The following is a 12,113-nucleotide window of genomic DNA, read 5'->3' as shown; positions in this document are numbered from 1 at the left end:
ACACGTTCTAGGTGTCATAAAACACATTTTGGACATCAGGCTACACACACTACTGCATGTAGAGTGATAAATGTTACATAGTCAATGAGAAAAGCTGGATTAAGAAGCTGAACAGTACATAATTCTTTTTTTCTCTTTCAGGCATAAAGAATGAATTCTTTCTAAAGCTATAGGTTGTTGCTGATACTGTCTTCACTGGCTCTGTAACATTAGTAAATCTTCCTTTTGTGTACTGAATATTTTGTTTCTCTAGCAGCATGATAGAGAACAGTCACTGAATTGCACAAAAACGCCTAACTCTTATTCCTGTAAGAAATCTTCTGTAGCTCTTTAAAACCATGAAGGTCAAAGTTTCAAAGGAGTTCTAGAGAAATCTGGTTTGCCTCCCTACTCCCATCAGAGCCCTTTTCTCAACTGATTAAGATCTCTAATGTTTTATGTCTCCTCCTTCTCTCCTTAGAATGAGACAAGTTATTTAGGGTAGAAGTTTTATGGGCTGCTGTGTCAAAAGCTTTAGACAAGTCAGTAAAAAATGTCCCCGGTGTGTAAAGACCGTTATCCATAACCCTGCAAATGTCATCTGTAACGTCAAGCCGTAGGGAATCTTGAATACAAAGGTTAAAAACCCAGTTGGCAGTTCCCATCAAGGCTGCTGTTCCCCTCATCTGTTCAGCAGAGGGAGATATAGATCTGTAGTGAAATGCTAGTGTTCATACACATTAGCAAAAAAAAAAAAATGGTGCATTTGGTGTTAATAAGAGATGGAAATCACTGGCTGAAGTAGAGTATAGTCTTCCCTGCAGAGCTCTGTCTAAATATTTCAACCTGGAACCCTCTGATGTCACATCCCTGAGCATTTCTGTGGTGAGAGGAAAGGTAAAAGGTGTCTGTTGTGCTTGGTGGAAGGAAGTTAGAAGGTGCTGCATATGCTGTTGATGTTGCCAGAGTTGAAACTGAGGCTACCAGATGTGTTTAGTCTAACCTCAGATCTCTTTCATTTGGTTTTCATGGAGTGGACCTTCCTTGCTTTGCTTCCTTTGTCACTCAGTCTGGTAAACAGAACACTGATAGGCTTTGTCCTCCTTCTGAAAGCCGTACTCTTCCTTCATTTAAATGAAAACCTGGTCTGGATTTGTGTTGAGTTCCCTAAATGTGATTAGGTCTTTATTGAGGTTGGATTTATGTTGTATTCCCCAAATATGATTTCTTTGAAGGCTGGATTTGTATTGGATTCCCTATATGATTCTTGGAGGCTGTTGCTCATCATCTGTATTGCAGTGTAGGAAAAGGAGATTGAGTTGTCATCTCCCAAATACCCATGTGCCTTCTTCTGCTTTAGAAACTTCTTTCATTTCCTTGCTAACATCACAGGCTCTGTTGCTTCCCCTCTTGAAAAGTGTGTTTTTTTAAGACTTTGCCACCAGCAAAATAAATCACACAGACCTTGCTTAATCTTATATAGTCCTTAGAGCATGCTTTAAGGGAAGAGCATGTGGTGGGAAGCTTTGACCTGCAGGGAAAATACTTACTGAATGCTTCTCCAAAGTTCAGTCCCTTTTCCAGGTACCCATTGAATCATGGAATGGTAGGGGTTAGAAGGGACCTCTAGAGATCATCTAGTCCAACCCCCCTGCCAAAGCAGGATCACTTGGGGCAGGCCACAGAGGACACATACAGGTGGATTTTGAAAGTCTCCAGAGAAGGAGACTACACAGACCTCTCTGGGCAGCCTGTTCTAGGGCTCCAGCATCCTCACCATAAAGAAGTGTCTCCTCATGATGAGATGAAACCTCCTGCGTTCCAGCTTGTACCTGATGTTCCCTATCCTATTACTGGGCACCACTGAAAAGAGCTTGGCACCTTCATCTTGACACCCACCCCTCAGATATTTCTAGACATTGGTAAGATCCCCTCTCAGCCTTCTCTTCTCCAGACTAAACAGCCCCAGTCCTCTGTCTTTGTTCATAGGAGAAATGTTCATGTCTCCCAGTCATTCTTGTAGTTTTCAGTTGGACTCCCTCCAGTAGATTCCAGTCTCTCTTGAGTTGGGGAGCCCAGAACTAGATACTAGATAGTATTCCAGGTGTGAATATTTAACACCTCTGAAGACAGAGTGTGCAGGAGCTCCCTGGGAGTCTGGCTAGTGGTGTATGAGACCAATTGTCTAGACAGAAGTCCAGCAGCAAACATGAAGCGCCGCATCCCAAATCATCTTGGGCACACACGTGAAATACACAATAAGGGCATTGCTCCAGTTTGCTGCTGTAGACCAGAATGTTGCTTCTAGAAGGGAGTGCTGAGATTCCCCCAGGGCCACAGAAAATGGTTATTCAGAGAAAAACTGTTTCTGTACTGCAGAGGAAACTCCAGGTAAGAAGAGGAGGAAAAAGAAGATGCATCAAATGGGTAATTTTGTCTTAGTTATAGAAACAAAATACTTGCAATTTCTGCTGGAAGAGAAATTCAGAATACAAAGCCATATCCAGAAAACATTTTAATCTGCCTGTAACAACAGCTTTTGGGATAAAACATTCTCAGTTTTTTTTTTTGAAGGTAAGTTATAGACGAGGAAAAAACAATACCAGTTAGCTTTACCTGCACTGCCCTGTTCTACAGGGAGATGTTGGGGTGAAATGGATTTATTTCTGCTGTCTCCTCTTCATGTGATTTGTCATGCTGCAAGTGGAAAACAGCATGCTGCATTCTTCAGCAAAATGCTCCAGATAGTTTGGTCTGTCAAAAGGTTCTTTGCTTCAGGCTGTATCAAACCTGGTTTTAATCTCCTTCCTTACAGTGGGGGAATTGGTTTGTAAAGAGGGCACCGATGGCAACTCACTCTTGTCGATAACATCTAATTTCTTTTGCATAAAATTCTTGTGTTAATTTTTGGTGCAGGGCTTTGTCCACTTTAATTTCCCATCCCTTAAGCGTTGTCATCTTTTCTTTTTTCCCAGAACATCTATTTCCTTTATGCAGTGGAAACTCACACACTGTCTTCCCTCCTTGAAATGGCTTGTGATAGGCCCAAGCCTGCACTGATCACATCCCATACTGGTATTACTCTGTCAAGTGAAATAAATCTCTTTATAGTGTTTCTCTGGCTGGAAGGCTTCCTTACCATTCTTTGTCGAATGCCCAAATGCCACCTTGTATTTCTCTTCCTATACTAAAGACCTTTTTTTTATCTCTATACACTCTTCTCTGCCCTTGAAGATACCCAAGAATGAAAATAGCCATTTTTGTGGTCCTTGCATGAAGGTTCACCTGCTGTTCTGAGTGGAGCTATTCCCAAAGATGGAATGTTCAACTTTCTTATGTCCCCAGTTTTCTCTCAAGAGCAAGGTCCATATATGGATGTTCGAACTGCTGCCTGCCTCTTTGCCCTAGGGAAGATTAAATCTCCACCCAAAACTTTTGAACAAAGCCGTCTCAGTCACACAAACTGCTGTGGTTTGGTATTACAGACTTGGCACTGGTTCAAGTTCAGCAGTTCTCCATTTTGTTTTTGATTAATAAGAGGATAAATGAATTAAAGGAGAGCTAAGGTTGCATGGCAGTGCTTCCTGCCACCCCCATCATGTGGGAGTAGGTAGACAAAACCTGAAAGATCTGAGAAGCCAGAAACTTGTGAAGTGGAACACAGAAGAGAAGACATGAATGCTGTAACAGTCACAGAATGGTAGGGTTTGGAAGGGACCTCTGAAGATGGAGTCCAGCCCCTCTGCCAGACAGGCTCACCTAAAGCCGATCACATAGGAACACATCCAGGCAGGCCTTGAAAGTGTCCAGAGATGGAGACTCCACCACCTCTCTCGGTAGCCTGTTCCAGTGTTCTGCCACCCTCAAAGTAAAGAAGCTCCTTCTCATATTTAGATGGAATTTCTATGCTCAAGTTTATGCCCATTACCTCTTCTTCTGTCACTGGGGATCACTGAGACGTGTCTGGTCCCATCTTCTGGACACCCACCCCTTAGACATCTGTAAGCATTAATAAGATTCCCCCTTCTCAGCCTTCTCTTATCCAAGCTAAATAGCCCCCAGGTCTCTCAGCCTTTCCTCACATGGGAGATGTTCCAGTCCTCTCGTCATCTTAGTGGCCCTGTGCTGGACCCTCTCCAGTAATTCTTCGTCCTTTAGCTAGGATGCCCAGAACTGGCCACAGTACTCTAGGTGAGACCTCACCAGTGCAGAGCAGAGGGGAAGGAGAACTTCCCTTCACTTAGTGGCCACACTTCTCTTAATGAATTCTAGGATGCCATTGGCCTTCTTAACACTGAGAGGTGGGCTGATACCTTTGGGTGGGCTAATGCCTTTCATTTTTTATGTCAATAGCAAATAGCTTTTAGTAAACTTGGATTTACATAACCCTTCTCCCTAATCCTTTGACATAAGAGCGCTTGTGAGGGAGTATTTTACGGAATCTCTGTGTTTGGAAATGCTCAGAGCCTCACTGAGTAGGGCCCTTGAGCGCAGTTATTTAACTCAGAAGTCAAATCCAGCTTTGCAATTGTCCCTTCTTTGAGTTGGAAGTTGGACTGGCTGGATTCCAAAGGTCCCTTCTAACCTACCTTACTCTATGACTTTCAGAGCCCATGAGCAAAAATGAATTTCATACAGAAGCTGCACTCTGCATAGGACTTAGTTGCAGTTTGGGCTTCCTCATAATTAAATGCTGAGTTGTGTTTTGACCAGCCTTGGATGATACTGCTGCTTTTGCGGGATTCTCTGTTTCCTGGTGTGGAGAAGATCCAGTGGAGAGGTTCAACTTCCTTCTTAACAGCTTTTTAGTTAGTTTCTAAGTAAATATGCAGCTTGTTAAATGGTTTCAAGGTCAAGAGGGCACTGAAGCTTTTGTAGGTCACCTCTAAAATTAAGGGAAATCTATTTTAAAGTGTCTTTTCTTCAAGGTTTGGGTTGTAGCAGCTGTCTGTCTTTTCTCAGATTTTTGAGTACTTGTTTACTTGGCCCTTGTTCAGATTTCTGTGAGGTCTGAGGTATCTAATGTGCCAAGTCATCTTCAGTGCACTGCAATACAGTACCTTGTAGACAGCTTACTACTGTTGGTTGGAGTTTCTTTTTAAATCAGGATGTTGTCCCTTTTTATCTTCTTCCCCCTTCTCCTCACTAAGAGAAAAAGAAAAATTTTTAACGGTGAAAACTGAGGTTGCATGTGACTCTCCTGGTTCCTTTTCCATTTTTAGTCCAACCAAAGGCTATACCTCTGAGGATACAAGTTTCCTTTTTATAGCAAGATATCCCACTGAGCCTGGCCCAAAAAGAGACTTTTTGGTTAACTCATCCTATTGTTGGAAGTTCTCTTCTACTGCTTGCTTATCTATGTTCAACAAAAATGCATTGAGGTGGTTTTCCCTCTCCTGCATAACGTGTCACTTAAGGGAAGGACAACATGTACTCCTTCCTTTCACCCAGAGACACTTAAAACCAAGCTGTAGTTTGAACCACAGGGCTCTGGACACTTGAAGGCATAAGGACAGGGTTACGTTTTCCTGCTAAATGAGTTGCCCAGACGTAGCTCTGAAGGCTTTACTCTATCCACTGTTTGTGTTGAGTAATCTTGTTTACGCTTGGTGTACCGAGCAGAAACAAGGGAAAGGAAAGATCAGGTTCTGTAGGTAGACATAGACATAAGGAGGGACCTGAATGAGCTTGAGAAATGGGCTCCTGTGAACCTCATTAGGTTCAACAAGGCCAAACGCAGAGTCCTGCCTCTGGGTTGGGGCAATCTCCAGTGTCAGTACAAGAGAGATGTAGGGATGGAGAGCAGCCCTGTGGAGAAAGACTAAGGGGTGCTGGTGGGTGAAAAGCTGGCCATGGGCCAGCACCATGTGTTCACCCCCCCCCACCTCCGTAGTTCTGGGGCCAGCTCTGGAGTCCTCAACACAAGAGAGACATGGACCTGTTGGAGCAGGGCCAGAAGAGGCCACAGCAATGATGGGAGGGCTGGAACCCCTGTGCTATGAGGCCAGGCTGAGAGAGTTGGGGTTGTTCATCCTGGAGAAGAGAAGGCTCCAGGGAGACCTTCTTGTGGCCTTTTAGTACTTAAAGGGGCTGATCAGAGAGGTGGGAACAAGGGTGTGATGGTTTTAAACTAAAAGAGGGGAGATTAAGACTAAAGATAGGAAGAAATGTTTTATTCTAAGGGTGGTGAGACACTGGCCCAGGTTGCCCAGAGAAGTGGTAGATGCCTCATCTCTGGCAACATTCCAGATCAGGTTGTGTGGGGCTTTGAGCAACCAGCTCTCGTTACTGAAGTTCCTGCTCACTGCAAGGGGGCTGGACTAGATGACCTTTAAAGGTCTCTTCCAGCTCAAACCATTCTATGTTTAAATAAAAATAATTGGATTTCAGCTAAGCCTTCAATGTGTATTGAGCAATGGGGGCTTCCTTGAGGAGCTCTGAAATAAGCTTTCAACCAATGAAAGTAAAAAACACAATCAACTCCACAAAGTCCTGCTTTTCTGTGTCCTTTTGTTTTGTTGTTCTTTTTAAGTTTCCTCAAAATAACCTCCTTGGAGGCCAGCAGAGGTATCTTGCACCAAATTTGCTCTGACTCAGTTTAAATCTTGTTGAACAAGTCATTTAAGTACACCCCTCAGACTAAAAATGTCTCTTATCCTTAGTGCTGCTATACAGGTTTCCACTGGTGAAAACAGGCAGCTTTCATCTGAGCTTGAAGTTCATGTGGAGGAAAATAAATAGCCAGAGCTGAGGGAATCATCAGCCAGAGCTGAGGACATGAGTTACTAGATGCCACAAATCAGGTCATCATGGTCAAAGAACCACAGGAGAAACCCGCTTAAAGGTTATGCCTCAGCCTGGGCTTCTGTTTCAGTGGAACAGCTGTAGCATGAGGCAGGCTGCAGCCAGAGCATTAGTATATTGAAGTTATTTGACAATGGTATTGAAGATGTTTTATTTAAGATTTTAAAAGGTCCAAAATGTACTTTGATAACAAAAGACTCATAACAGACCACTTAATTAACGTCTGGCTCCCCACCTTGGCACTTTGGTTTGGAGCATGGGCATCTCCTTGGCTTGTAACATTCGTTTGACATGTAGCAGTAAGCACCACTTACATTCCCAAGTCTGTAAGCACTAAAAAAAAAAATCTGAGAGCAATGTAAATTGCTTACTTTTTGAAAGGATCAATAATCTAAATATTGAACAGTTGAGAAATCCTCATTTCTAAATGATGGAAACAAGAAAAATGGTCATTGATTCTCCAGCAATTCGGTCGTTCCAGAGGAGAGCCAGAGAACTTTTGTATGCAGCTCCTGGGGCTTTCTAGTCGTTACATCCATTGAATTTAAAGCTGTTGCATTGCAGGTGAATTTTTGTTTTGCTGTCCTTGCTTTTGATAACCCTTCCAGTAAATGGTTCTTGGTCAAAAAAAGCCTGAGGGGGTGAAATCAGCTTGTGCCCTAGCCTGGTTAATGTGTGTGGTGAAGGTGGATGAAGCACATGAGCTGGAAGACAAATGCTGCAGGGTACCTGGAGAGTTAAATTCCTCTGCTTTTTGGGCTGTGTGCTTTGTTCTTCTGGCTGTACCAGTACTCAGTAAAACATAAGCTGCTGCTTTTTTCTAACCCTCACCTGCTCTTGCTGGAGCTGCTGCTCATCACTGCACATTAAAATCTTTGCAAGAAGTGATGTTGAACCTAAAGCCTGCTGCTAACAGCTGGTTTGTGAATTTTTTAACAAATCTTAAGAGTAAGGAAAGTCACTTTTGGTTAAAAAAAAAAAAAAGAGAGACTTTATCTTTTTTTAAACAACCAAAAATCCATAGCATCACAGACTGATTTGATTTTGAAGGGAGGGACCTATAAAGGTTATCTAGTCCAACCCCTTGCAGTGAGTCGGGCCTTCCCTAACTAGATCAGATTGCTCAGAGTCCCATCAAACCTGACCTTGAATGCCTGCAGGGATGGGGCCACCTCTACCTCCCTGGGTAACCTCTTTCAGTGTTCCACCACATTGACTGTAAAGAATTTCTTCCTAACATCCAGTTTAAATCTGTCCTCCTCAAGCTTCAATCCGTTCCCTCTCAACTTATCACTACAATCCCTTGTAAAAAGTCTCTCCCCAGCTTTCTTGTAGGCCCCTTCCAGGTACTGGAATGCTACAAGGTCTCCCTGGAGCTTTCTCTTCTCCAGGCTGAACATCCCAACTCTCTCAGCCTGTCTTTCCACCTTTCTGAGCAACTCTGAAATTACCTAAGATGCTGCTGGCTCCATTAGCAATTCCCAGCTCTCTGGGGTTTTTTTAGGAGTTTTTAACCTGATTTCCTAATATCATGCAACCACATCATCAGTTCATTAGTTTGATCCCCATCTGTGCAGCCAAGCAAAGACTGAGGATGGAGAGGGAGAAGATGCTTATCACTTCTTGTCCATTGCAAACACATCCTTTCCTTCCTGCTGGCTGGAGTCTTACGAATTTATGAGCTGCTGAGAAATGAGGGATGCCTTACTTTGCTGGCATGGGTTATGTTTACTGAAGAGTGGTAAGATCTTTGGGAAGTGTGGAAAAGGCTGAATTCTTGATTAGTTGTCACTAGACAGCTCAAAGGTGAACATGGCAATGTCTTAAGGGAAGCAAGCAGTTCCTGAGCACTCTGGAAAAGCACTATTTAAAAACTCAGTCTTGTGGTTGGAGACCTCTCAGCAGCAGTAGCAGATCTTAACTGCCCTTTTTGCCTTCTGAGATCACTTTTTTTATATATAGAATAAAATAGAGGCTGCCAGCAAATATTTGAATTCAGAAAGCACAGCAGCCACATTCTGTCATGCTCAGCTTTCTTCAGTAGACACTGAAGTAGACAAGAATCTCTTCCAGGTGTTTAATTTGCTGTGATGTCTATCCATGTTCTCTCTCATTATCTCTTCTATATTTCAATTAAGCCTTGAACACAGAAGTCATAGGAAAGTAGCAAGCTGGTGCTGCCCAAGGGTTAGGCATGAGGCTTTTAACTGTGGAAATGACATTTCCAGGTTGAAATTGTTCTGAGCGAGTTTTCTGGTCAGGGTGGAAATTGTAAAGCTGAAAAAAGAAATTGCTGAATTATGATGAAATTGCTTTGATTGGAAAAGCTCTCTAAGATCATTGAGTCCAACCATCTACCCATCACCTCCATGGCAATTAAACTATATCCCAAAGTGCTACGTCCACACACTTCTTGAGGACCTCCAGGAACAGTGACTCCGCCATCTGCTTGGGCAGGCTGTTCTGATGCCTGACCACTCTTGCAGGAAATTTTTTCCTAAATCCAACCTAAACCTTCCCTGGCACAGTTTCAGGCCATTTCCTCTCATTCTGTCAACCTGTTCCAATGCCTAACCAAATGCTCCTGTGTGAGGAGCAAAAGAAGCAGCAAACAGCCCAGCATGTTGCTGGTTAGTGGTGAAGCGTGCTCCGTGGTCTTCCAAGGATGCTGGATGAGCTTACAGGCTCTTGCGAATTTTGAGAGGTGTTTGAATCCCCTCAGTACCTGCTTTTTTTCCTTACCTTCAGCTGTCTCTTTGGACTAAATTCTGTGAGCTTTCCAGAGCACCTTTCCCACCTTGCCTCAGACCTTCTGGCCTGCCCAAGATGCTGCTCACGGCAGCCAATTTCATCAAACTCCACCAGGCAAGGCTACTGCTGGGGTGTCTGGGAGTTGTATTTTTCTCATTTAGCTTCATTTTGGGGCTCTCTCCTTCCTCAGCAGATGGCATTTTATCATGTTTCCAGAAAGTCCATATGGCCTACAAGAGAGAGTATCTCTTTAATGGTAAAACATGACCACCTGTTCTGATGTTAATGACTGCAGCGAGCATTCCTCTTCATATATCTACTTTAAAATAGCTACTTCTACTGAAATAATGAATAAAAAAAAACACCTCTCAATTGGGCACCAGCAATTCAGCTGCTGAAATAATCAATTAATAATTAAGTGGCTAATTTTAGAAGCCCCTGGCCTTGTCCATTCCCTTGGATTCATTGTGATCAGAGCAGACAGTGATTGATTGCCCTGCTGACGCCGGGAGGCACACGTGGTGCCGGGGCCAGATGCTGGCAGGCTTTGAGCTGTTTTTTACCGTGTTCAGAAGGTGAATGCAACTTTGTGCCTCTGCTCTGCAAATGGACTTGGCTTTCCTGCTTAGGGCTCTTTCCTCTCTGCCTTGCTCCAGCTGCTCACACCTAGCCATCCACAGGTACCCCTTTCCCTGTTGCCCTCTGAAGGGTAAAATCTGCTGCTCACAAGATATCCTACTGATGGGCCAGCTGGAGAGGTGGTGGTTGAAACTGTAAGCAAAAATAGACTTGAAAGGCTTATCCACTAACTGGCTTCTAATAGAAAGCCCTGCTAGAATCCTTCTGCTTATTAAAAGAACAATTGCCAGTTAACTGTTTCGTAGCAACCACTGCAGGTCTACCAGGCAGATGAGAAAATGTGGAGGGTTTTCAGCTCGAAATTTCAGAAAAGCAGAAGGAACCAGGGCGCCCAAATCTTGTTAAAGCACTATCAACACTTCATTCAAACTCTCTTTGAAAATTAGCCCCTTTAATTGGGCGTTCCCCATTTGTATAGAAGTGATCATTCCCTTGTACTTGGTGATGGTGAGGGCACACCTCAAGCCCAGAGAAAGGAAACAAAACTGATGAAGGGTCTAGAGAACAAGTCTTAGTAGAAGCAGCAGAGGGAAATGGGATTGTTTAGCATGGAGAAGAGGAAGCTGAGGGGAAACCTCATTGCTCTCTGTAAGTCCCTGAAAGGCCCCCCAGGTCAGTCTGTTCTCTTTAGTATCAGGTGAGAGAACAAGGGAAAATAGCCTGAAACCATACCAGGGGAGGTTTAGGTTGGATATTAGGAAACTTTTTCTTCACTGAAAGAGTGGTCAGGTATTGGAAGAGGCTGCCCAGGGATGTGGTAGAGTCACCATCTCTGGAGTTGTTGAAGAAACATGTGGACATGGTACTTTGGGACATGGTTTAATGTCTGTGGTGGTGTTAGGTTGACAGTTGGCCTTGATCTTAGAGGTCTTCTCCAAACAAACCAATTCTGTGATTCTGTGCTGGAAGCATTGGGAGGGGAAGGTGACTGCCTGATTGCTTCATTTTACTGGAGATGTCTCATACAGCCCTCTCCCTGTCCTGTCACAGTCACCATTTAGCCCATTAACAGTGGGGAGAAGCTCTCTGTGCTGGTCTGGTGGTTTGCTGTAGCCTGATCGATGTAAATCCAGTTATCTCTCCAGCCACATGGGATCTGGAGACAGCTGGGTGCTGTTTGTGTGGCTGAGAGCCCTGCTTTGAAACGCTGTGCAAATACCAAAATAACTGCACAGCTATTGCCATTTAAATGAGTTTCCATCTCAATTTTGTGATAAACTTCCATTCCTGGGGTGTTATTTCCATGGGAGGGGGGCTCAGCTGATGTCTAAGTATCACAAGTTGCTTGGTAAGAAAATGTCCAGCTCAGTTTTCTGAATGTGTGTGTGGCCTTCCTTCCCTGTGCTTCCAGAATAGCAGGGAATAATTAAATGAAGTTCAACATTAAAGGCTGAAAGTTGTGAGTGGAGAAGCTTATTAACCTTGTTGAGCTGGAAAGAGCACTGAGAGGGGGTGTTTGTGACTTGGGTCTTATGGGGTTTTCTGTTCTTGGGTTGTTTTTTTTTCTATTTTCTTGGAAACTGACCTTTAGTTGTGCAGAAAATAAAACCTATCACTGATTCTGGTGCCATCCCTTTTATGTAGTTGTAGCACTGCAGCACATCTGTGAATTAAATCTTAAGAAGAACTGGAATTTAGCCTGTTCTCTCATTAGCAGAAATGCTAATTCTCTCGATTGGTAATAAAATCAAAGGAGAGAAGCAGGAAAAAAAAAAGAGAAAAAAAACAACCCGAAAGTATGGAGGTTACTCATTTAGAGTAAGCATGAGAAGTCTAATCCCTATTTTTCACGGTCCAATTTAAGTAGCAAACAGACTGAGTTGTTAGCCTCCAGTTCTCCAACAGTTTTTCCAAGAGGGGACAGCTTGAGGAAGGAGAAGGGGGTGCAGGGGATTGGAAATGGCAATTAGAGAAGCCGGGCAGGGAGCCAGGAAGGCAGG

General features: G+C 43.6%; 1 protein-coding gene across 1 annotated transcript in view; it reads left to right on the top strand.

Annotated features, from left to right (window-relative positions):
- COP1 (COP1 E3 ubiquitin ligase) overlaps positions 1-12,113 on the top strand; it is a 159,794-nt gene that overhangs the window by 99,806 nt on the left and 47,875 nt on the right. The gene's annotated exons all lie outside the window — the stretch shown is intronic.

Source organism: Indicator indicator, chromosome 10 (assembly GCF_027791375.1).
Source record: "Indicator indicator isolate 239-I01 chromosome 10, UM_Iind_1.1, whole genome shotgun sequence".
NCBI lineage: Eukaryota > Metazoa > Chordata > Aves > Piciformes > Indicatoridae > Indicator > Indicator indicator.
This window is presented reverse-complemented; position numbering and strand designations above follow the sequence as displayed.